Genomic DNA, 27,339 nt, shown 5'->3' on the forward strand with positions numbered 1-27,339 from the left:
GAGCGAAGTGCGCATGGTGACTGTTATATTCAATCCCGATGCAATTTCTGTGTTTCATCAACCCTCTGATAGTCCACAGATTACAGAATGCCTCCAGATGTGCATCGGAAACTACCAATGGACTTCCAGGGAACGATCAAAGCGTAGACTGTGTGAGACATTACTCCCATGGAGGAAAGTGCGCATGTCGACTGTTGTATTCAATCCCGATGCATTTTCTGTGTTTCATCAACACTCTGATTGTCCACAGATTACAGAATGCCACCAGTTGTGCATCGGAAACCACTACTGGTCATCCAGTGAACGATCAAAGCGTAGACAGTTTGAGACATTACTCCCATGGAGGAAAGTGCGGATGGTGACAGTTGTATTCAATCCCGATGCAATTTCTGTGTTTCATCAACACTCTGATATTCCACAAATTACACAATTCCACCACGTGTACATCCGGAACTACTACTGGTCTTCCAGGGAACGATCAAAGCGTAGACTGTTTGAGACATTAATCCCGTGGAGGATAGTGCGCATGGTGACTGTTGTATTCAATCCCGATGCAATTTCTGTGATTCATGAACACTCTGATAGTCCACAGATTACAGAATGCCACCAGATGTGCATCGGAAACTACTACTGGTCTTCCAGGGAACGATCAAAGAGTAGACTGTATGAGGCATTACTCCCATGAAAAAAAGTGCGCATGATGACTGTTGTTTTCAATCCCCATACTATTTCTGAGTTTCATCAACACTCTGATAGTCCACAGACTACAGAATGCCACCAGATGTGCATCGAAAACTACTACTGGTATTCCAGGGAACGATCAAATCGTAGACTGTGTGAGACATTACTCCCATGGAGGAAAGTGCGCATGGTGACTCTTGTATTCAATCCCTATTCATTTTCTGTGTTTCATCAACACTCTGATAGTCCACAGATTACAGAATGCCACCAGTTGTGCATCGGAAACCGCTACTGGTCTTCCAGGGAACGATCAAAGCGTAAACTCTTTGAGACATTACTCCCATGGAAGAAGGTGCCCATGAAGACTGTTGTATTCAATCCCGATGCAATTTCTGTGTCTCATCAACACTCTGATAGTCCACAGATTTTAGAATACGTCCGAATGTGCATCGGAAACTACCAATGGTCTTCCACGGAATGTTCGAAGCGTAGACTGTTTGAGACATTACTAACATGGAGCGAAGTGCGCATGGTGACTGTTATATTCAATCCCGACGCAATTTCTGTGTTTCATCAACCCTCTGATAGTCCACAGATTACAGAATGCCTCCAGATGTGCATCGGAAACTACTACTGGTATTCCGGGGAACGATCAAACCGTAGACTGTGTGAGACACTACTCCCATGGAGGAAAGTGCGCATTGTGACTGTTGTATTCAATCCCGATGCATTTTCTGTGTTTCATCAACACTCTGATTGTCCACAGATTACACAATGCCACCAGTTGTGCATCGGAAACCACTACTGGTCATCCAGTGAGCGATCAAAGCGTAGACAGTTTGAGACATTACTCCCATGGAGGAAAGTGCGGATGGTGACTGTTGTATTCAATCCCGATGCAATTTCTGTGTTTCATCAACACTCTGATAACCCACAGATTACAGAATGCCTCCAGATGTGCATCGGAAACTACTACAGGTCTTCCAGGGAACGATCAAATTGTAGACTGTTTCAGACATTAGTCCCATATAACAAAGTGCGGATTGTGACTGTTATATTCACTCCCGGTTCAATTTCTGTGTTTCATCAACACATTGAAGGTCCACAGATTACAGAATGCCACCAGATTTTCATCGGAAACTACTACTGGTCTTCCACGGAACGATCAAAGCGTAGACTGTTTGAGACATTACTTCCAAGGAGGAAAGTGCGGATGGTGACTCTTGTATTCAATCCCGATGCAATTTCTGTGTTTCATCACCACTCTGATAGTCCACAATTGACACAATGCCACCACATGTACATCCGGAACTACAACTGGTCTTCCAGGGAACCATCAAAGCGTAGACTGTTTGAGACATTAATCCCGTGGAGGATAGTGCGCATGGTGACTGTTGTATTCAATCCCGATGCAATTTCTGTGATTCATGAACACTCTGATAGTCCACAGATTACAGAAAGCCACCAGATGTGCATCGGAAACTACTACTGGTCTTCCAGGGAACGATCAAAGCGTAGACTGTTTGAGACATTACATCCAAGTAGGAAAGTGCGGATGGTGACTGTTCTATTCAATCCCGATGCAATTTCTGTGTTTCATCAACACTCTGATAGTCAGCAAATTGCACAATGCCACCAGATGTACGTCCGGAACTACTACTGGTCTTCCAGGGAACGATCAAAACGTAGACTGTTTGAGACATTACTCCCGTGGAGGAAAGTGCGCATGGTGACTGTTGTATTCAATCCCGATGCAAATGGTGTGTTTCGTCAACACTCTGATACACCACAGATTACAGAATGCCACCAGATGTCCATCGGAAACTACTACTGTTCTTCCAGGGAACGATCAAAGCGTAGAATGCTTGAGACATTACTCCCATGGAGGAAGGTGCGCATGGTGACTGTTGTATTCACTCCCGATGCAATTTTTGTGCTTCATCAACACTCTGATAGTCCACCGATTACAGATGTGCATCGGAAACTACTACTGGTCTTCCAGGGAACGATCAAAGCGTAGACTGTGTGAGACATTACTCCCATGGAGGAAAGTGCGCATGGTGACTGTTGTATTCAATCCCGATGCAAATGGTGTGTTTCGTCTACACTCTGATACACCACAGATTACAGAATGCCACCAGATGTACATCGGGAACTACTACTGATCTTCCAGGGAACGATCAAAGCCTGGACTGTTTCAGACATTCCTCCCATGGAGGAAAGTGCGGATGGTGACTGTTGTATTCAATCCCGATGCATTTCCTGTGTTTCATCAACACTCTGATAGTCCACAGATTACAGAATGCCACCAGTTGTGCATCGGAAACCACTACTGGTCATCGAGGAAACGATCAAAGCGTAGACTGCTTGAGACATTACTCCTGTGAAGGAAAGTGCGCATGGTGACTGTTGTATTCAATCCCGACGCAAATGGTGTGTTTCGTCAACACTCTGATACACCACAGATTACAGAATGCCACCAGATGTGCATCGGAAACCACTACTGGTCTTCCAGGGAACGATCAAAGCGTAGACCGTTTGAGACATTACTAACATGGAGCGAAGTGCGCATGGTGACTGTTATATTCAATCCCGATGCAATTTCTGTGTTTCATCAACACTCTGATAGTCCACAGATTACAGAATACCACCAGTTGTGCATCGGAAACCACTACTGGTCTTCCAGGGAACGATCAAAGCGTAAACTCTTTGAGACATTACTCCCATGGAGGAAGGTGCCCATGAAGACTGTTGTATTCAATCCCGTTGTAATTTCTGTGTCTCATCAACACTCTGATAGTCCACAGATTTTAGAATACTTCCGAATGAGCATCGGAAACTACCAATGGTCTTCCAGGGAACGATCACAGCGTAGACTCTTTGAGACATTACTAACATGGAGGCAAGTGCGCATAATGGCTGTTGTATTCGATCCCGATGCAATTTCTGTGTTTCGTCAACACTTTGAAGGTCCACAGATTACAGAATGATTCCAGATGTGCATTGGAAACTACCACTGGTCTTCCAGGGAACAATCGAAGCGAAGACTGTTTGAGACATTACTAACATGGAGCGAAGTGCGCATGGTGACTGTTATATTCAATCCCGACGCAATTTCTGTCTTTCATCAACCCTCTGATAGTCCACAGATTACAGAATGCCTCCAGATGTGCATCGGAAACTACTACTGGTATTCCGGGGAACGATCAAACCGTAGACTGTGTGAGACATTACTCCCATGGAGGAAAGTGCGCATGTTGACTGTCGTATTCAATCCCGATGCATTTTCTGTGTTTCATCAACACTCTGATTGTCCACAGATTACAGAATGCCACCAGTTGTGCATCGGAAACCACTACTGGTCATCCAGTGAACGATCAAAGCGTAGACAGTTTGAGACATTACTCCCATGGAGGAAAGTGCGGATGGTGACAGTTGTATTCAATCCCGATGCAATTTCTGTGTTTCATCAACACTCTGATAGTCCACAAATTACACAATTCCACCAGATGTACATCGGGAACTACTACTGGTCTTCCTGGGAACGATCAAAGCGTAGACTGTTTGAGACATTATTCCCATGGAGGAAAGTGTGCATGGAGACTGTTGTATTCAATCCCGATGCAATTTCTGTGTTTCATCAACACTCTGATAGTCCACAATTTACACAATGCCACCACGTGTACATAGGGAACTACTACTCGTCTTCCAGGGAACGATCAAAGCGTAGACTCTTTGAGACATTAATCCCGTGGAGGATAGTGCGCATGGTGACTGTTGTATTCAATCCCGTTGCAATTTCTGTGATTCATGAACACTCTGATAGTCCACAGATTACAGAATGCCACCAGATGTGCAACGCAAACTACTACTGGTCTTCCAGGGAACGATCAAAGCGTATACTATTTCAGACATTACTCCAATGTAGGAAAGTGCGGATTGTGACTGTTGTATTCATTCACGGTGCAATTTCTGTGTTTCATCAACACATTGAAGGTCCACAGATTACAGAATGCCACCAGATTTTCATCGGAAACTACTACTGGTCTTCCAGGGAACGATCAAAGCGTAGACTGTTTGAGACATTACTAACATGGAGCGAGGTGCGCATGGTGACTGCTATATTCAATCCCGATGCAATTTCTGTGTTTCATCAACCCTCTGATAGTCCACAGATTACAGAATGCCTCCAGATGTGCATCGGAAACAACCAATGGTCTTCCAGGGAACGATCAAAGCGTAGACTGTTTGAGACATTACTCCCATGGAGGAAGGTGCGCATGGTGACTGTTGTATTCACTCCCAATGCAATTTTTGTGCTTCATCAACACTCTGATAGTCCACCGATTACAGATGTGCATCGGAAACTACTACTGGTCTTCCAGGGAACGATCAAAGCGTAGACTGTGTGAGACATTACTCCCATGGAGGAAAGTGCGCATGGTGACTGTTGTATTCAATCCCGATGCAAATGGTGTGTTTCGTCTACACTCTGATACACCACAGATTACAGAATGTTACCAGATGTACATCGGGAACTACTACTGGTCACCCAGGGAACGATCAAAGCCTGGACTGTTTCAGACATTCCTCCCATGGAGGAAAGTGCGGATGGTGACAGTTGTATTCAATCCCGATGCAATTTCTGTGTTTCATCAACACTCTGATAGTCCACAGATTACAGAATGCCACCAGTTGTGCATCGGAAACCACTACTGGTCATCGAGGGAACGATCAAAGCGTAGACTGTTTGAGACATTACTCCTGTGAACTAAAGTGCGCATGGTGACTGTTGTATTCAAGCCCGACGCAAATGGTGTGTTTCGTCAACACTCTCATACACCACAGATTACAGAATGCCACCAGATGTGCATCGGAAACCACTACTGGTCTTCCAGGGAACGATCAAAGCGTAGACCGTTTGAGACATTACTAACATGGAGCGAAGTGCGCATGGTGACTGTTATATTCAATCCCGTTGCAATTTCTGTGTTTCATCAACACTCTGATAGTCCACAGATTACAGAATACCACCAGTTGTGCATCGGAAACCACTACTGGTCTTCCAGGGAACGATCAAAGCGTAAACTCTTTGAGACATTACTCCCATGGAGGAAGGTGCCCATGAAGACTGTTGTATTCAATCCCGTTGCAATTTCTGTGTCTCATCAACACTCTGATAGTCCACAGATTTTAGAATACTTCCGAATGAGCATCGGAAACTACCAATGGTCTTCCAGGGAACGATCACAGCGTAGACTCTTTGAGACATTACTAACATGGAGGCAAGTGCGCATAATGGCTGTTGTATTCGATCCCGATGCAATTTCTGTGTTTCATCAACACTTTGAAGGTCCACAGATTACAGAATGATTCCAGATGTGCATTGGAAACTACCACTGGTCTTCCAGGGAACAATCGAAGCGTAGACTGTTTGAGAAATTACTAACATGGAGCGAAGTGCGCATGGTGACTGTTATATTCAATCCCGACGCAATTTCTGTGTTTCATCAAACCTCTGATAGTCCACAGATTACAGAATGCCACCAGATGTGCATCGGAAACTACTACTGGTATTCCGGGGAACGATCAAACCGTAGACTGTGTGAGACATTACTCCCATGGAGGAAAGTGCGCATGTTGACTGTTGTATTCAATCCCTATGCATTTTCTGTGTTTCATCAACACTCTGATTGTCCACAGATTACAGAATGCCACCAGTTGTGCATCGGAAACCACTACTGGTCATCCAGTGAACGATCAATGCGTAGACAGTTTGAGACATTACTCCCATGGAGGAAAGTGCGGATGGTGACAGTTGTATTCAATCCCGATGCAATTTCTGTGTTTCATCAACACTCTGATAGTCCACAGATTACAGAATGCCTCCAGATGTGCATCGGAAACTACTACTGGTCTTCCAGGGAACGATCAAATCCTGGACTGTTTCAGACATTACTCCAATGGAGGAAAGTGCGGATGGTGACTGTTGTATTCAATCCCGATGCAATTTCTGTGTTTCATCAACACTCTGATAGTCCACAGATTACAGAATGCCACCAGATTTTCATCGGAAACTACTACAGGTCTTCCACGGAACGATCAATGCGTAGAATGTTTGAGACATTACTTCCAAGGAGGAAAGTGCGGATGGTGACTGTTGTATTCAATCCCGTTGCAATTTCTGTGTTTGATCACCACTCTGATAGTCCACAATTTACACAATGCCACCACGTGTACATCCGGAACTACTACTCGTCTTCCAGGGAACGATCAAAGCGTAGACTGTTTGAGACATTAATCCCGTGGAGGATAGTGCGCATGGTGACTGTTGTATTCAATCCCGATGCAATTTCTGGGATTCATGAACACTCTGATAGTCCACAGATTACAGAATGCCACCAGATGTGCACCGGAAACTACTACTGGTCTTCCAGGGAACGATCAAAGCGTATACTTTTTCAGACATTACTCCAATGTAGGAAAGTGCGGATTGTGACTGTTGTATTCACTCCCGGTGCAATTTCTGTGTTTCATCAACACATTGAAGGTCCACAGATTACAGAATGCCACCAGATTTTCATCGGAAACTACTACTGGTCTTCCAGGGAACGATCAAAACGTAGACTGTTTGAGACATTACTAACATGGAGCGAAGTGCGCATGGTGACTGTTATATTCAATCCCGATGCAATTTCTGTGTTTCATCAACCCTCTGATAGTCCACAGATTACAGAATGCCTCCAGATGTGCATCGGAAACTACCAATGGTCTTCCAGGGAACGATCAAAGCGTAGACTGTTTGAGACATTACTCCCATGGAGGAAGGTGCGCATGGTGACTGTTGTATTCACTCCCAATGCAATTTTTGTGCTTCATCAACACTCTGATAGTCCACCGATTACAGATGTGCATCGGAAACTACTACTGGTCTCCCAGGGAACGATTGTATTCAATCCCGATGCAATTTCTGTGTCTCATCAACAGTCTGATAGTCCTCAGATTTTAGAATGCCTCCGGATGTGCATCGGAAACTACCAATGATCTTCCAGGGAGCGATCAAAGCGTTGACTCTTTGAGGCATTACTAACATGGAGGCAAGTGCGCATAATGACTCTTGTATTCGATCTCGATGCAATTTCTGTTTTTCATCAACACTTTGAAGATCCACAGATTACAGAATGCCTCCAGATGTGCATTGAAAACTACCACTGGTCCTCCACGAAACGATCGAAGCGTAGACTGTTTGAGACATTACTAACATGGAGCGAAGTGCGCATGGTGACTGTTATATTCAATCCCGACGCAATTTCTGTGTTTCATCAACCCTCTGATAGTCCACAGATTACAGAATGCCTCCAGATGTGCATCGGAAACTACTACTTGTATTCCGGGGAACGATCAAACCGTAGACTGTGTGAGACATTACTCCCATGGATTAAAGTGCGCATGTTGACTGTTGTATTTAATCCCGATGCATTTTCTGTGTTTCATCAACACTCTGATTGTCCACAGATTACAGAATGCCACCAGTTGTGCATCGGAAACCACTACTGGTCATCCAGTGAACGATCAAAGCGTAGACAGTTTGAGACATTACTCCCATGGAGGAAAGTGCGGATGGTGACTGTTCTATTCAATCCCGATGCAATTTCTGTGTTTCATCAACACTCTGATAGTCAGCAAATTACACAATGCCACCAGATGTACATCCGGAACTACTACTGGTCTTCCAGGGAACGATCAAAACGTAGACTGTTTGAGACATTACTCCCGTGGAGGAAAGTGCGCATGGTGACTGTTGTATTCAATCCCGATGCAAATGGTGTGTTTCGTCAACACTCTGATACACCACAGATTACAGAATGCCACCAGATGTGCATCGGAAACTACTACTGGTCTTCCAGGGAACGAACAAAGCGTAGACTGTTTGAGACATTACTAACATGGAGCGAAGTGCACATGGTGACTGTTATATTCAATCCCGATGCAATTTCTGTGATTCATCAACCCTCTGATAGTCCTCAGATTACAGAATGCCTCCAGATGTGCATCGAAAACTACTACTGGTCTTCCAGGGAACAATCAAAGCGTAAACTGTTCGAGACATTACTCCCATAGAGGAAGGTGCGCATGGTGACTGTTGTATTCACTCCCGATGCAATTTTTGTGCTTCATCAACACTCTGATAGTCCACCGATTACAGATGTGCATCGGAAACTACTACTGGTCTTCCAGGGAACGATCAAAGCGTAGACTGTGTGAGACATTACACCCATGGAGGAAAGTACGCATGGTGACTGTTGTATTCAATCCCGATGCAAATGGTGTGTTTCGTCAACACTCTGATACACCACAGATTACAGAATGCCACCAGATGTACATCGGAAACTACTACTGGTCTTCCAGGGAACGATCAAAGCCTGGACTGTTTCAGACATTCCTCCCATGGAGGAAAGTGCGGATGGTGACTGTTGTATTCAATCCCGATGCAATTTCTGTGTTTCATTAACACTCTGATAGTCCACAGATTACAGAATGCCACCAGTTGTGCATTGGAAACCACTACTGTTCTTCCAGGGAACGATCAAAACGTATACTGTTTCAGACATTACTCCAATGTAGGAAAGTTCGGATTGTGACTGTTGTATTCACTCCCGGTGCAATTTCTGTGTTTCATCAACACATTGAAGGTCCACAGATTACAGAATGCCACCAGATTTTCATCGGAAACTACTACTGGTCTTCCAGGGAACGATCAAAGCCTAGACTGTTTGAGACATTACTAACATGGAGCGAAGTGCGCATGGTGACTGTTATATTCAATCCCGATGCAATTTCTGTGTTTCATCAACCCTCTGATAGTCCACAGATTACAGAATGCCTCCAGATGTGCATCGGAAACTACCAATGGACTTCCAGGGAACGATCAAAGCGTAGACTGTGTGAGACATTACTCCCATGGAGGAAAGTGCGCATGTCGACTGTTGTATTCAATCCCGATGCATTTTCTGTGTTTCATCAACACTCTGATTGTCCACAGATTACAGAATGCCACCAGTTCTGCATCGGAAACCACTACTGGTCATCCAGTGAACGATCAAAGCGTAGACAGTTTGAGACATTACTCCCATGGAGAAAAGTGCGGATGGTGACAGTTGTATTCAATCCCGATGCAATTTCTGTGTTTCATCAACACTCTGATATTCCACAAATTACACAATTCCAATAGATGTGCATCGGAAACTACTACTGTTCTTCCAGGGAACGATCAAAGCCTGGACTGTTTCAGACATTACTCCCATGGAGGAAAGTGCGGATGGTGACTGTTGTATTCAATCCCGATGCAATTTCTGTGTTTCATCAACACTCTGATAGTCCACAGATTACAGAATGCCTCCAGATGTGCATCGGAAACTACTACTGGTCTTCCAGGGAACGATCAAATTGTAGACTGTTTCAGACATTAGTCCCATGTAGGAAAGTGCGGATTGTGACTGTTATATTCACTCCCGGTTCAATTTCTGTGTTTCATTAACACATTGAAGGTCCACAGATTACAGAATGCCACCAGATTTTCATCGAATACTACTATTGGTCTTCCACGGAACGATCAAAGCGTAGACTGTTTGAGACATTACTTCCAAGGAGGAAAGTGCGGATGGTGACTGTTATATTCAATCCCGTTGCAATTTCTGTGTTTGATCACCACTCTGATAGTCCACAATTTACACAATGCCACCACGTGTACATCCGGAACTACTACTGGTCTTCCAGGGAACGATCAAAGCGTAGACTGTTTGAGACATTAATCCCGTGGAGGATAGTGCGCATGGTGACTGTTGTATTCAATACCGATGCAATTTCTGTGATTCATGAACACTCTGATAGTCCACAGATTACAGAATGCCACCAGATGTGCATCGGAAACTACTACTGGTCTTCCAGGGAACGATCAAAGCGTATACTGTTTCAGACATTACTCCAATGTAGGAAAGTGCGGATTGTGACTGTTGTATTCACTCCCGGTGCAATTTCTGTGTTTCATCAACACTCTGATAGTCCACAGATTACAGAATACCACCAGATGTGAATCGGAAACTACTACTGGTCTTCCAGGGAACGATGAAATAGTAGACTGTTTGAGGCATTACTCCCATGAAAAAAAGTGCGCATGATGACTGTTGTTTTCAATCCCCATACTATTTCTGAGTTTCATCAACACTCTGATAGTCCACAGACTACAGAATGCCACCAGATGTGCATCGGAAACTACTACTGGTATTCCAGGGAACGATCAAATCGTAGACTGTGTGAGACATTACTCCCATGGAGGAAAGTGCGCATGGTGACTGTTGTATTCAATCCCTATTCACTTTCTGTGTTTCATCAACACTCTGATAGTCCACAGATTACAGAATGCCACCAGTTGTGCATCGGAAACCACTACTGGTCTTCCAGGGAACGATCAAAGCGTAAACTCTTTGAGACATTACTCCCATGGAAGAAGGTGCCCATGAAGACTGTTGTATTCATTCCCGATGCAATTTCTGTGTCTCATCAACACTCTGATAGTCCACAGATTTTAGAATACGTCCGAATGTGCATCGGAAACTACCAATGGTCTTCCAGGGAATGTTCGAAGCGTAGACTGTTTGAGACATTACTAACATGGAGCGAAGTGCGCATGGTGACTGTTATATTCAATCCCGACGCAATTTCTGTGTTTCATCAAACCTCTGATAGTCCACAGATTACAGAATGCCTCCAGATGTGCATCGGAAACTACTACTGGTATTCCGGGGAACGATCAAACCGTAGACTGTGTGAGACACTACTCCCATGGAGGAAAGTGCGCATTGTGACTGTTGTATTCAATCCCGATGCATTTTCTGTGTTTCATCAACACTCTGATTGTCCACAGATTACACAATGCCACCAGTTGTGCATCGGAAACCACTACTGGTCATCCAGTAAACGATCAAAGCGTAGACAGTTTGAGACATTACTCCCATGGAGGAAAGTGCGGATGGTGACTGTTGTATTCAATCCCGATGCAATTTCTGTGTTTCATCAACACTCTGATAGCCCACAGATTACAGAATGCCTCCAGATGTGCATCGGAAACTACTACTGGTCTTCCAGGGAACGATCAAATTGTAGACTGTTTCAGACATTAGTCCCATATAGGAAAGTGCGGATTGTGACTGTTATATTCACTCCCGGTTCAATTTCTGTGTTTCATCAACACATTGAAGGTCCACAGATTACAGAATGCCACCAGATTTTCATCGGAAACTACTACTGGTCTTCCACGGAACAATCATAGCGTAGACTGTTTGAGACATTACTTCCAAGGAGGAAAGTGCGGATGGTGACTGTTGTATTCAATCCCGATGCAATTTCTGTGTTTCATCACCACTCTGATAGTCCACAATTTACACAATGCCACCACATGTACATCCGGAACTACAACTGGTCTTCCAGGGAACGATCAAAGCGTAGACTGTTTGAGACATTAATCCCGTGGAGGATAGTGCGCATGGTGACTGTTGTATTCAATCCCGATGCAACTTCTGTGATTCATGAACACTCTGATAGTCCACAGATTACAGAAAGCCACCAGATGTGCATCGGAAACTACTACTGGTCTTCCAGGGAACGTTCAAAGCGTAGACTGTTTGAGACATTACATCCAAGTAGGAAAGTGCGGATGGTGACTGTTCTATTCAATCCCGATGCAATTTCTGTGTTTCATCAACACTCTGATAGTCAGCAAATTGCACAATGCCACCAGATGTACGTCCGGAACTACTACTGGTCTTCCAGGGAACGATCAAAACGTAGACTGTTTGAGACATTACTCCCGTGGAGGAAAGTGCGCATGGTGACTGTTGTATTCAATCCCGATGCAAATGGTGTGTTTCGTCAACACTCTGATACACCACAGATTACAGAATGCCACCAGATGTCCATCGGAAACTACTACTGGTCTTCCAGGGAACGATCAAAGCGTAGACTGTTTGAGACATTACTCCCATGGAGGAAGGTGCGCATGGTGACTGTTGTATTCACTCCCGATGCAATTTTTGTGCTTCATCAACACTCTGATAGTCCACCGATTACAGATGTGCATCGGAAACTACTACTGGTCTTCCAGGGAACGATCAAAGCGTAGACTGTGTGAGACATTACTCCCATGGAGGAAAGTGCGCATGGTGACTGTTGTATTCAATCCCGATGCAAATGGTGTGTTTCGTCTACACTCTGATACACCACAGATTACAGAATGCCACCAGATGTACATCGGGAACTACTACTGGTCTTCCAGGGAACGATCAAAGCCTGGACTGTTTCAGACATTCCTCCCATGGAGGAAGGTGCGGATGGTGACTGTTGTATTCAATCCCGATGCATTTTCTGTGTTTCATCAACACTCTGATAGTCCACAGATTACAGAATGCCACCAGTTGTGCATCGGAAACCACTACTGGTCATCGAGGGAACGATCAAAGCGTAGACTGTTTGAGACATTACTCCTGTGAAGGAAAGTGCGCATGGTGACTGTTGTATTCAATCCCGACGCAAATGGTGTGTTTCGTCAACACTCTGATACACCACAGATTACAGAATGCCACCAGATGTGCATCGGAAACCACTACTGGTCTTCCAGGGAACGATCAAAGCGTAGACCGTTTGAGACATTACTAACATGGAGCGAAGTGCGCATGGTGACTGTTATATTCAATCCCGATGCAATTTCTGTGTTTCATCAACACTCTGATAGTCCACAGATTACAGAATACCACCAGTTGTGCATCGGAAACCACTACTGGTCTTCCAGGGAACGATCAAAGCGTAAACTCTTTGAGACATTACTCCCATGGAGGAAGGTGCCCATGAAGACTGTTGTATTCAATCCCGTTGTAATTTCTGTGTCTCATCAACACTCTGATAGTCCACAGATTTTAGAATACTTCTGAATGAGCATCGGCAACTACCAATGGTCTTCCAGGGAACGATCACAGCGTAGACTCTTTGAGACATTACTAACATGGAGGCAAGTGCGCATAATGGCTGTTGTATTCGATCCCGATGCAATTTCTGTGTTTCATCAACACTTTGAAGGTCCACAGATTACAGAATGATTCCAGATGTGCATTGGAAACTACCACTGGTCTTCCAGGGAACAATCGAAGCGTAGACTGTTTGAGACATTACTAACATGGAGCGAAGTGCGCATGGTGACTGTTATATTCAATCCCGACGCAATTTCTGTGTTTCATCAACGCTCTGATAGTCCACAGATTACAGAATGCCTCCAGATGTGCATCGGAAACTACTACTGGTATTCCGGGGAACGATCAAACCATAGACTGTGTGAGACATTACTCCCATGGAGGAAAGTGCGCATGTTGACTGTTGTATTCAATCCCGATGCATTTTCTGTGTTTCATCAACACTCTGATTGTCCACAGATTACAGAATGCCACCAGTTGTGCATCGGAAACCACTACTGGTCATCCAGTGAACGATCAAAGCGTAGACAGTTTGAGACATTACTCCCATGGAGGAAAGTGCGGATGGTGACAGTTGTATTCAATCCCGATGCAATTTCCGTGTTTCATCAACACTCTGATAGTCCACAAATTACACAATTCCACCAGATGTACATCGGGAACTACTACTGGTCTTCCTGGGAACGATCAAAGCGTAGACTGTTTGAGACATTATTCCCATGGAGGAAAGTGTGCATGGTGACTGTTGTATTCAATCCCGATGCAATTTCTGTGTTTCATCAACACTCTGATAGTCCACAATTTACACAATGCCACCACGTGTACATCCGGAACTACTACTCGTCTTCCAGGGAACGATCAAAGCGTAGACTCTTTGAGACATTAATCCCGTGAAGGATACTGCGCATGGTGAGTGTTGTATTCAATCCCGTTGGAATTTCTGTGATTCATGAACACTCTGATAGTCCACAGATTACAGAATGCCACCAGATGTGCATCGGAAACTACTACTGGTCTTCCAGGGAACGATCAAAGCGTATACTGTTTCAGACATTACTCCAATGTAGGAAAGTGCGGATTGTGACTGTTGTATTCATTCACGGTGCAATTTCTGTGTTTCATCAACACATTGAAGGTCCACAGATTACAGAATGCCACCAGATTTTCATCGGAAACTACTACTGGTCTTCCAGGGAACGATCAAAGCGTAGACTGTTTGAGACATTACTAACATGGAGCGAAGTGCGCATGGTGACTGTTATATTCAATCCCGATGCAATTTCTGTGTTTCATCAACCCTCTGATAGTCCACAGATTACAGAATGCCTCCAGATGTGCATCGGAAACAACCAATGGTCTTCCAGGGAACGATCAAAGCGTAGACAGTTTGAGACATTACTCCCATGGAGGAAGGTGCGCATGGTGACTGTTGTATTCACTCCCAATGCAATTTTTGTGCTTCATCAACACTCTGATAGTCCACCGATTACAGATGTGCATCGGAAACTACTACTGGTCTTCCAGGGAACGATCAAAGCGTAGACTGTGTGAGACATTACTCCCATGGAGGAAAGTGCGCATGGTGACTGTTGTATTCAATCCCGATGCAAATGGTGTGTTTCGTCTACACTCTGATACACCACAGATTACAGAATGCCACCAGATGTACATCGGGAACTACTACTGGTCATCCAGGGAACGATCAAAGCCTGGACTGTTTCAGACATTCCTCCCATGGAGGAAAGTGCGGATGGTGACAGTTGTATTCAATCCCGATGCAATTTCTGTGTTTCATCAACACTCTGATAGTCCACAGATTACAGAATGCCACCAGTTGTGCATCGGAAACCACTACTGGTCATCGAGGGAACGATCAAAGCGTAGACTGTTTGAGACATTACTCCTGTGAAGGAAAGTGCGCATGGTGACTGTTGTATTCAATCCCGACGCAAATGGTGTGTTTCGTCAACACTCTCATACACCACAGATTACAGAATGCCACCAGATGTGCATCGGAAACCACTACTGGTCTTCCAGGGAACGATCAAAGCGTAGACCGTTTGAGACATTACTAACATGGAGCGAAGTGCGCATGGTGACTGTTATATTCAATCCCGATGCAATTTCTGTGTTTCATCAACACTCTGATAGTCCACAGATTACAGAATACCACCAGTTGTGCATCGGAAACCACTACTGGTCTTCCAGGGAACGATCAAAGCGTAAACTCTTTGAGACATTACTCCCATGGAGGAAGGTGCCCATGAAGACTGTTGTATTCAATCCCGTTGCAGTTTCTGTGTCTCATCAACACTCTGATAGTCCACAGATTTTAGAATACTTCCGAATGAGCATCGGAAACTACCAATGGTCTTCCAGGGAACGATCACAGCGTAGACTCTTTGAGACATTACTAACATGGAGGCAAGTGCGCATAATGGCTGTTGTATTCGATCCCGATGCAAATTCTGTGTTTCATCAACACTTTGAAGGTCCACAGATTACAGAATGATTCCAGATGTGCATTGGAAACTACCACTGGTCTTCCAGGGAACAATCGAAGCGTAGACTGTTTGAGACATTACTAACATGGAGCGAAGTGCGCATGGTGACTGTTATATTCAATCCCGATGCAATTTCTGTGTTTCATCAACCCTCTGATAGTCCACAGATTACAGAATGCCTCCAGATGTGCATCGGAAACTACCAATGGTCTTCCAGGGAACGATCAAAGCGTAGACTGTTTGAGACATTACTCCCATGGAGGAAGGTGCGCATGGTGACTGTTGTATTCACTCCCAATGCACTTTTTGTGCTTCATCAACACTCTGATAGTCCACCGATTACAGATGTGCATCGGAAACTACTACTGGTCTCCCAGGGAACGATTGTATTCAATCCCGATGCAATTTCTGTGTCTCATCAACACTCTGATAGTCCTCAGATTTTAGAATGCCTCCGGATGTGCATCGGAAACTACCAATGATCTTCCAGGGAGCGATCAAAGCGTTGACTCTTTGAGGTATTACTAACATGGAGGCAAGTGCGCATAATGACTGTTGTATTCGATCTCGATGCAATTTCTGTTTTTCATCAACACTTTGAAGGTCCACAGATTACAGAATGCCTCCAGATGTGCATTGGAAACTACCACTGGTCCTCCACGAAACGATCGAAGCGTAGACTGTTTGAGACATTACTAACATGGAGCGAAGTGCGCATGGTGACCGTTATATTCAATCCCGACGCAATTTCTGTGTTTCATCAACCCTCCGATAGTCCACAGATTACAGAATGCCTCCAGATGTGCATCGGAAACTACTACTTGTATTCCGGGGAACGATCAAACCGTAGACTGTGTGAGACATTACTCCCATGGAGGAAAGTGCGCATGTTGACTGTTGTATTCAATCCCGATGCAATTTCTGTGTTTCATCAACACTCTGATAGTCAGCAAATTACACAATGCCACCAGATGTACATCCGGAACTACTACTGGTCTTCCAGGGAACGATCAAAGCGTAGACTGTTTGAGACATTACTAACATGGAGCGAAGTGCGCATGGTGACAGTTGTATTCAATCCCGATGCAATTTCTGTGTTTCATCAACACTCTGATAGTCCACAAATTACACAATTCCACCAGATGTACATCGGGAACTACTACTGGTCTTCCTGGGAACGATCAAAGCGTAGACTGTTTGAGACATTATTCCCATGGAGGAAAGTGTGCATGGTGACTGTTGTATTCAATCCCGATGCAATTTCTGTGTTACATCAACACTCTGATAGTCGACAGATTACAGAATGCCTCCAGATGTGCATCGGAAACTACTACTGTTCTTCCAGGGAACGATCAAAGCCTGGACTGTTTCAGACATTACTCCCATGGAGGAAAGTGCGGATGGTGACTGTTGTATTCAATCCCGATGCAATTTCTGTGTTTCATCAACAGCCTGATAGTCCACAGATTACAGAATGCCTCCAGATGTGCATCGGAAACTACTACTGGTCTTCCAGGGAACGATCAAAGCGTAGACTGTTTGAGACATTACTAACATGGAGCGAAGTGCGCATGGTGACTGTTATATTCAATCCCGATGCAATTTCTGTGTTTCATCAACCCTCTGATAGTCCACAGATATCAGAATGCCTCCAGATGTGCATCGGAAACTACTACTGGTCTTCCAGGGAACGATCAAAGCGTAGACTGTTTGAGACATTACTCCCATGGAGGAAGGTGCGCATGGTGACTGTTGTATTCACTCCCAATGCAATTTTTGTGCTTCATCAACACCCTGATAGTCCACCGATTACAGATGTGCATCGGAAACTACTACTGGTCTCCCAGGGAACGATTGTATTCAATCCCGATGCAATTTCGGTGTCTCATCAACACTCTGATAGTCCTCAGATTTTAGAATGCCTCCGGATGTGCATCGGAAACTACCAATGATCTTCCAGGGAGCGATCAAAGCGTTGACTCTTTGAGGCATTACTAACATGGAGGCAAGTGCGCATAATGACTGTTGTATTCGACCTCGATGCTATTTCTGTTTTTCATCAACACTTTGAAGGTCCACAGATTACAGAATGCCTCCAGATGTGCATTGGAAACTACCACTGGTCCTCCACGAAACGATCGAAGCGTAGACTGTTTGAGACATTACTAACATGGAGCGAAGTGCGCATGGTGACTGTTATATTCATTCCCGACGCAATTTCTGTGTTTCATCAACCCTCTGATAGTCCACAGATTACAGAATGCCTCCAGATGTGCATCGGAAACTACTACTTGTATTCCGGGGAACGATCAAACCGTAGACTGTGTGAGACATTACTCCCATGGAGGAAAGTGCGCATGTTGACTGTTGTATTCAATCCCGATGCATTTTGTGTGTTTCATCAACACTCTGATTGTCCACAGATTACAGAATGCCACCAGTTGTGCATCGGAAACCACTACTGGTCATCCAGTGAACCATCAAAGCGTAGACAGTTTGAGACATTACTCCCATGGAGGAAAGTACGGATGGTGACAGTTGTATTCAATCCCGATGCAATTTCTGTGTTTCATCAACACTCTGATAGTCCACAAATTACACAATTCCACCAGATGTACATCGGGAACTACTACTGGTCTTCCTGGGAACGATCAAAGCGTAGACTGTTTGAGACATTATTCCCATCGAGGAAAGTGTGCATGGTGACTGTTGTATTCAATCCCGATGCAATTTCTGTGTTTCATCAACACTCTGATAGTCGACAGATTACAGAATGCCTCCAGATGTGCATCGGAAACTACTACTGTTCTTCCAGGGAACGATCAAAGCCTGGACTGTTTCAGACATTACTCCCATGGAGGAAAGTGCGGATGGTGACTGTTGTATTCAATCCCGATGCAATTTCTGTGTTTCATCAACAGTCTGATAGTCCACAGATTACAGAATGCCTCCAGATGTGCATCGGAAACTACTACTGGTCTTCCAGGGAACGATCAAAGCGTAGACTGTTTGAGATATTAATCCCGTGGAGGATAGTGCGCATGGTGACTGCTGTATTCAATCCCGATGCAATTTCTGTGATTCATGAACACTCTGATAGTCCACAGACTACAGAATGCCACCAGATGTGCATCGGAAACTACTACTGGTCTTCCAGGGAATGATCAAAGCGTATACTGTTTCAGACATTACTCCAATGTAGGAAAGTGCGGATTGTGACTGTTGTATTCACTCCCGGTGCAATTTCTGTGTTTCATCAACACATTGAAGGTCCACAGATTACAGAATGCCACCAGATTTTGATCGGAAACTACTACTGGTCTTCCAGGGAACGATCAAAGCGTAGACTGTTTGAGACATTACATCCAAGTAGGAATGTGCGGATGGTGACTGTTGTATTCAATCCCGATGCAATTTCTGTGTTTCATCAACACTCTGATAGTCAGCAAATTACACAATGCCACCAGATGTACATCCGGAACTACTACTGGTCTTCCAGGGAACGATCAAAGCGTAGACTGTTTGAGACATTACTAACATGGAGCGAAGTGCGCATGGTGACTGTTATATTCAATCCCGATGCAATTTCTGTGTTTCATCAACCCTCTGATAGTCCACAGATATCAGAATGCCTCCAGATGTGCATCGGAAACTACTACTGGTCTTCCAGGGAACGATCAAAGCGTAAACTGTTTGAGACATTACTCCCATGGAGGAAGGTGCGCATGGTGACTGTTGTATTCACTCCCGGTGCAATTTTTGTGCTTCATCAACACTCTGATAGTCCACCGATTACAGATGTGCATCGGAAACTACTACTCGTCTTCCAGGGAACGATAAAAGCGTAGACTGTGTGAGACATTACTCCCATGGAGGAAAGTGCGCATAGTGACTGTTGTATTCAATCCCGATGCAATTTCTGTGTCTCATCAACACTCTGATAGTCCTCAGATTTTAGAATGCCTCTGGATGTGCATCGGAAACTACCAATGGTCTTCCAGGGAACGATCAAAGCGTAGACTCTTTGAGGCATTACTAACACGGAGGCAAGTGCGCATAATGACTGTTGTATTCGATCTCGATGCAATTTCTGTTTTTCATCAACACTTTGAAGGTCCACAGATTACAGAATTCCTCCAGATGTGCATTGGAAACTACCACTGGTCCTCCACGGAACGATCGAAGCGTAGACTGTATGAGACATTGCTAACATGGAGCGAAGTGCGCATGGTGACTGTTATATTCAATCCCGACGCAATTTCTGTGTTTCATCAACCCTCTGATAGTCCACAGATTACAGAATGCCTCCAGATGTGCATCGGAAACTACTACTGGTATTCCGGGGAACGATCAAACCGTAGACTGTGTGAGACATTACTCCCATGGAGGAAAGTGCGCATGTTGACTGTTGTATTCAATCCCGATGCATTTTCTGTATTTCATCAACACTCTGATTGTCCACAGATTACAGAATGCCACCAGTTGTGCATCGGAAACCACTACTAGTCATCCAGTGAACGATCAAAGCGTCGACAGTTTGAGACATTACTCCCATGCAGGAAAGTGCGGATGGTGAAAGTTGTATTCAATCCCGATGCAATTTTTGTGTTTCATCAACACTCTGATAGTCCACAAATTACACAATTCCACCAGATGTACATCGGCAACTACTACTGGTCTTCCACGGAACGATCAAAGCGTAGACTGTTTGAGATATTACTTCCAAGGAGGAAAGTGCGGATGGTGACTGTTGTATTCAATCCCGTTGCAATTTCTGTGTTTGATCACCACTCTGATAGTCCACAATTTACACAATGCCACCACGTGTACATCCGGAACTACTACTGGTCTTCCAGGGAACGATCAAAGCCTGGACTGTTTCAGACATTACTCCCATGGAGGAAAGTGCGGATGGTGACTGTTGTATTCAATCCCGATGCAATTTCTGTGTTTCATCAACACTCTGATAGTCCACAGATTACGGAATGCCTCCAGATGTGCATCGGAAACTACTACTGGTCTTCCAGGGAACGATCAAATTGTAGACTGTTTCAGACATTAGTCCCATGTAGGAAAGTGCGGATTGTGACTGTTATATTCACTCCCGGTTCAATTTCTGTGTTTCATCAACACATTGAAGGTCCACAGATTACAGAATGCCACCAGATTTACATCGAAAACTACTACTGGTCTTCCACGGATCGATCAAAGCGTAGACTGTTTGAGACATTACTTCCAAGGAGGAAAGTGCGGATGGTGACTGTTGTATTCAATCCCGTAGCAATTTCTGTGTTTGATCACCACTCTGATAGTCCACAATTTACACAATGCCACCACGTGTACATCCGGAACTACTACTGGTCTTCCAGGGAACGATCAAAGCGTAGACAGTTTGAGACATTAATCCCGTGGAGGATAGTGCGCATGGTGACTGTTGTATTCAATCCCGATGCAATTTCTGTGATTCATGAACACTCTGATAGTCCACAGATTACAGAATGCCACCAGATGTGCATCGGAAACTACTACTGGTCTTCCAGGAAATGATCAAAGCGTATACTGTTTCAGACATTACTAGAATGTAGGAAAGTGCGGATTGTGACTGTTGTATTCACTCCCGGTGCAATTTCTGTGTTTCATCAACACATTGAAGGTCGACAGATTACAGAATGCCACCAGAGTTTCATCGGAAACTACTACTCGTCTTCCAGGGAACGATCAAAGCGTTGACAGTTTGAGACATTACTCCCATGGAGGAAAGTACGGATGGTAACTGTTGTATTCAATCCCATGCAACTTCTGTGTTTCATCAACACTCTGATAGTCCACAAATTACCCAATGCCACCAGATGTACATCGAGAACTACTACTGGTCTTCCAGGGAACGATCAAAGCGTAGACTGTTTGAGACATTAATCCCGTGGAGGAAAGTGAGCATGGTGACCGTTGTAGTTAATCCCGATGCAATTTCTGTGTTTCATCAACACTCTGATAGTCCACAATTTACACAATGCCACCACGTGTACATCCGGAACTACTACTCGTCTTCCAGGGAACGATCAAAGCGTAGACTCTTTGAGACATTAATCCCGTGGAGGATACTGCGCATGGTGAGTGTTGTATTCAATCCCGTTGGAATTTCTGTGATTCATGAACACTCTGATAGTCCACAGATTACAGAATGCCACCAGATGTGCAACGCAAACTACTACTGGTCTTCCAGGGAACGATCAAAGCGTATACTGTTTCAGACATTACTCCAATGTAGGAAAGTGCGGATTGTGACTGTTGTATTCATTCACGGTGCAATTTCTGTGTTTCATCAACACATTGAAGGTCCACAGATTACAGAATGCCACCAGATTTTCATCGGAAACTACTACTGGTCTTCCAGGGAACGATCAAAGCGTAGACTGTTTGAGACATTACTAACATGGAGCGAAGTGCGCATGGTGACTGTTATATTCAATCCCGATGCAATTTCTGTGTTTCATCAACCCTCTGATAGTCCACAGATTACAGAATGCCTCCAGATGCGCATCGGAAACAACCAATGGTCTTCCAGGGAACGATCAAAGCGTAGACAGTTTGAGACATTACTCCCATGGAGGAAGGTGCGCATGGTGACTGTTGTATTCACTCCCAATGCAATTTTTGTGCTTCATCAACACTCTGATAGTCCACCGATTACAGATGTGCATCGGAAACTACTACTGGTCTTCCAGGGAACGATCAAAGCGTAGACTGTGTGAGACATTACTCCCATGGAGGAAAGTGCGCATGGTGACTGTTGTATTCAATCCCGATGCAAATGGTGTGTTTCGTCTACACTCTGATACACCACAGATTACAGAATGCCACCAGATGTGCATCGGAAACCACTACTGGTCTTCCAGGGAACGATCAAAGCGTAGACCGTTTGAGACATTACTAACATGGAGCGAAGTGCGCATGGTGACTGTTATATTCAATCCCGATGCAATTTCTGTGTTTCATCAACACTCTGATAGTCCACAGATTACAGAATACCACCAGTTGTGCATCGGAAACCACTACTGGTCTTCCAGGGAACGATCAAAGCGTAAACTCTTTGAGACATTACTCCCATGGAGGAAGGTGCCCATGAAGACTGTTGTATTCAATCCCGTTGCAATTTCTGTGTCTCATCAACACTCTGATAGTCCACAGATTTTAGAATACTTCCGAATGAGCATCGGAAACTACCAATGGTCTTCCAGGGAACGATCACAGCGTAGACTCTTTGAGACATTACTAACATGGAGGCAAGTGCGCATAATGGCTGTTGTATTCGATCCCGATGCAATTTCTGTGTTTCATCAACACTTTGAAGGTCCACAGATTACAGAATGATTCCAGATGTGCATTGGAAACTACCACTGGTCTTCCAGGGAACAATCGAAGCGTAGACTGTTTGAGACATTACTAACATGGAGCGAAGTGCGCATGGTGACTGTTATATTCAATCCCGATGCAATTTCTGTGTTTCATCAACCCTCTGATAGTCCACAGATTACAGAATGCCTCCAGATGTGCATCGGAAACTACCAATGGTCTTCCAGGGAACGATCAAAGCGTAGACTGTTTGAGACATTACTCCCATGGAGGAAGGTGCGCATGGTGACTGTTGTATTCACTCCCAATGCAATTTTTGTGCTTCATCAACACTCTGATAGTCCACCGATTACAGATGTGCATCGGAAACTACTACTGGTCTCCCAGGGAACGATTGTATTCAATCCCGATGCAATTTCTGTGTCTCATCAACACTCTGATAGTCCTCAGATTTTAGAATGCCTCCGGATGTGCATCGGAAACTACCAATGATCTTCCAGGGAGCGATCAAAGCGTTGACTCTTTGAGGCATTACTAACATGGAGGCAAGTGCGTATAATGACTGTTGTATTCGATCTCGATGCAATTTCTGTTTTTCATCAACACTTTGAAGGTCCACAGATTACAGAATGCCTCCAGATGTGCATTGGAAACTACCACTGGTCCTCCACGAAACGATCGAAGCGTAGACTGTTTGAGACATTACTAACATGGAGCGAAGTGCGCATGGTGACCGTTATATTCAATCCCGACGCAATTTCTGTGTTTCATCAACCCTCTGATAGTCCACAGATTACAGAATGCCTCCAGATGTGCATCGGAAACTACTACTTGTATTCCGGGGAACGATCAAACCGTAGACTGTGTGAGACATTACTCCCATGGAGGAAAGTGCGCATGTTGACTGTTGTATTCAATCCCGATGCAATTTCTGTGTTTCATCAACACTCTGATAGTCAGCAAATTACACAATGCCACCAGATGTACATCCGGAACTACTACTGGTCTTCCAGGGAACGATCAAAGCGTAGACTGTTTGAGACATTACTAACATGGAGCGAAGTGCGCATGGTGACAGTTGTATTCAATCCCGATGCAATTTCTGTGTTTCATCAACACTCTGATAGTCCACAAATTACACAGTTCCACCAGATGTACATCGGGAACTACTACTGGTCTTCCTGGGAACGATCAAAGCGTAGACTGTTTGAGACATTATTCCCATGGAGGAAAGTGTGCATGGTGACTGTTGTATTCAATCCCGATGCAATTTCTGTGTTTCATCAACACTCTGATAGTCGACAGATTACAGAATGCCTCCAGATGTGCATCGGAAACTACTACTGTTCTTCCAGGGAACGATCAAAGCCTGGACTGTTTCAGACATTACTCCCATGGAGGAAAGTGCGGATGGTGACTGTTGTATTCAATCCCGATGCAATTTCTGTGTTTCATCAACAGCCTGATAGTCCACAGATTACAGAATGCCTCCAGATGTGCATCGGAAACTACTACTGGTCTTCCAGGGAACGATCAAAGCGTAGACTGTTTGAGACATTACTAACATGGAGGAAGGTGCGCATGGTGACTGTTGTATTCACTCCCAATGCAATTTTTGTGCTTCATCAACACCCTGATAGTCCACCGATTACAGATGTGCATCGAAAACTACTACTGGTCTCCCAGGGAACGACTGTATTCAATCCCGATGCAATTTCGGTGTCTCATCAACACTCTGATAGTCCTCAGATTTTAGAATGCCTCCGGATGTGCATCGGAAACTACCAATGATCTTCCAGGGAGCGATCAAAGCGTTGACTCTTTGAGGCATTACTAACATGGAGGCAAGTGCGCATAATGACTGTTGTATTCGACCTCGATGCAATTTCTGTTTTTCATCAACACTTTGAAGGTCCACAGATTACAGAATGCCTCCAGATGTGCATTGGAAACTACCACTGGTCCTCCACGAAACGATCGAAGCGTAGACTGTTTGAGACATTACTAACATGGAGCGAAGTGCGCATGGTGACTGTTATATTCATTCCCGACGCAATTTCTGTGTTTCATCAACCCTCTGATAGTCCACAGATTACAGAATGCCTCCAGATGTGCATCGGAAACTACTACTTGTATTCCGGGGAACGATCAAACCGTAGACTGTGTGAGACATTACTCCCATGGAGGAAAGTGCGCATGTTGACTGTTGTATTCAATCCCGATGCATTTTCTGTGTTTCATCAACACTCTGATTGTCCACAGATTACAGAATGCCACCAGTTGTGCATCGGAAACCACTACTGGTCATCCAGTGAACCATCAAAGCGTAGACAGTTTGAGACATTACTCCCATGGAGGAAAGTGCGGATGGTGACAGTTGTATTCAATCCCGATGCAATTTCTGTGTTTCATCAACACTCTGATAGTCCACAAATTACACAATTCCACCAGATGTACATCGGGAACTACTACTGGTCTTCCTGGAACGATCAAAGCGTAGACTGTTTGAGACATTATTCCCATCGAGGAAAGTGTGCATGGTGACTGTTGTATTCAATCCCGATGCAATTTCTGTGTTTCATCAACACTCTGATAGTCGACAGATTACAGAATGCCTCCAGATGTGCATCGGAAACTACTACTGTTCTTCCAGGGAACGATCAAAGCCTGGACTGTTTCAGACATTACTCCCATGGAGGAAAGTGCGGATGGTGACTGTTGTATTCAATCCCGATGCAATTTCTGTGTTTCATCAACAGTCTGATAGTCCACAGATTACAGAATGCCTCCAGATGTGCATCGAAAACTACTACTGGTCTTCCAGGGAACGATCAAAGCGTAGACTGTTTGAGATATTAATCCCGTGGAGGATAGTGCGCATGGTGACTGTTGTATTCAATCCCGATGCAATTTCTGTGATTCATGAACACTCTGATAGTCCACAGATTACAGAATGCCACCAGATGTGCATCGGAAACTACTACTGGTCTTCCAGGGAATGATCAAAGCGTATACTGTTTCAGACATTACTCCAATGTAGGAAAGTGCGGATTGTGACTGTTGTATTCACTCCCGGTGCAATTTCTGTGTTTCATCAACACATTGAAGGTCCACAGATTACAGAATGCCACCAGATTTTGATCGGAAACTACTACTGGTCTTCCAGGGAACGATCAAAGCGTAGACTGTTTGAGACATTACATCCAAGTAGGAATGTGCGGATGGTGACTGTTGTATTCAATCCCGATGCAATTTCTGTGTTTCATCAACACTCTGATAGTCAGCAAATTACACAATGCCACCAGATGTACATCCGGAACTACTACTGGTCTTCCAGGGAACGATCAAAGCGTAGACTGTTTGAGACATTACTAACATGAAGCGAAGTGCGCATGGTGACTGTTATATTCAATCCCGATGCAATTTCTGTGTTTCATCAACCCTCTGATAGTCCACAGATATCAGAATGCCTCCAGATGTGCATCGGAAACTACTACTGGTCTTCCAGGGAACGATCAAAGCGTAAACTGTTTGAGACATTACCCCCATGGAGGAAGGTGCGCATGGTGACTGTTGTATTCACTCCCGGTGCAATTTTTGTGCTTCATCAACACTCTGATAGTCCACCGATTACAGATGTTCATCGGAAACTACTACTCGTCTTCCAGGGAACGATAAAAGCGTAGACTGTGTGAGACATTACTCCCATGGAGGGAAGTGCGCATAGTGACTGTTGTATTCAATCCCGATGCAATTTCTGTGTCTCATCAACACTCTGATAG

This window comes from Schistocerca gregaria, chromosome 10 (assembly GCF_023897955.1).
Source record: "Schistocerca gregaria isolate iqSchGreg1 chromosome 10, iqSchGreg1.2, whole genome shotgun sequence".
Taxonomy (NCBI): Eukaryota; Metazoa; Arthropoda; class Insecta; order Orthoptera; family Acrididae; genus Schistocerca; species Schistocerca gregaria.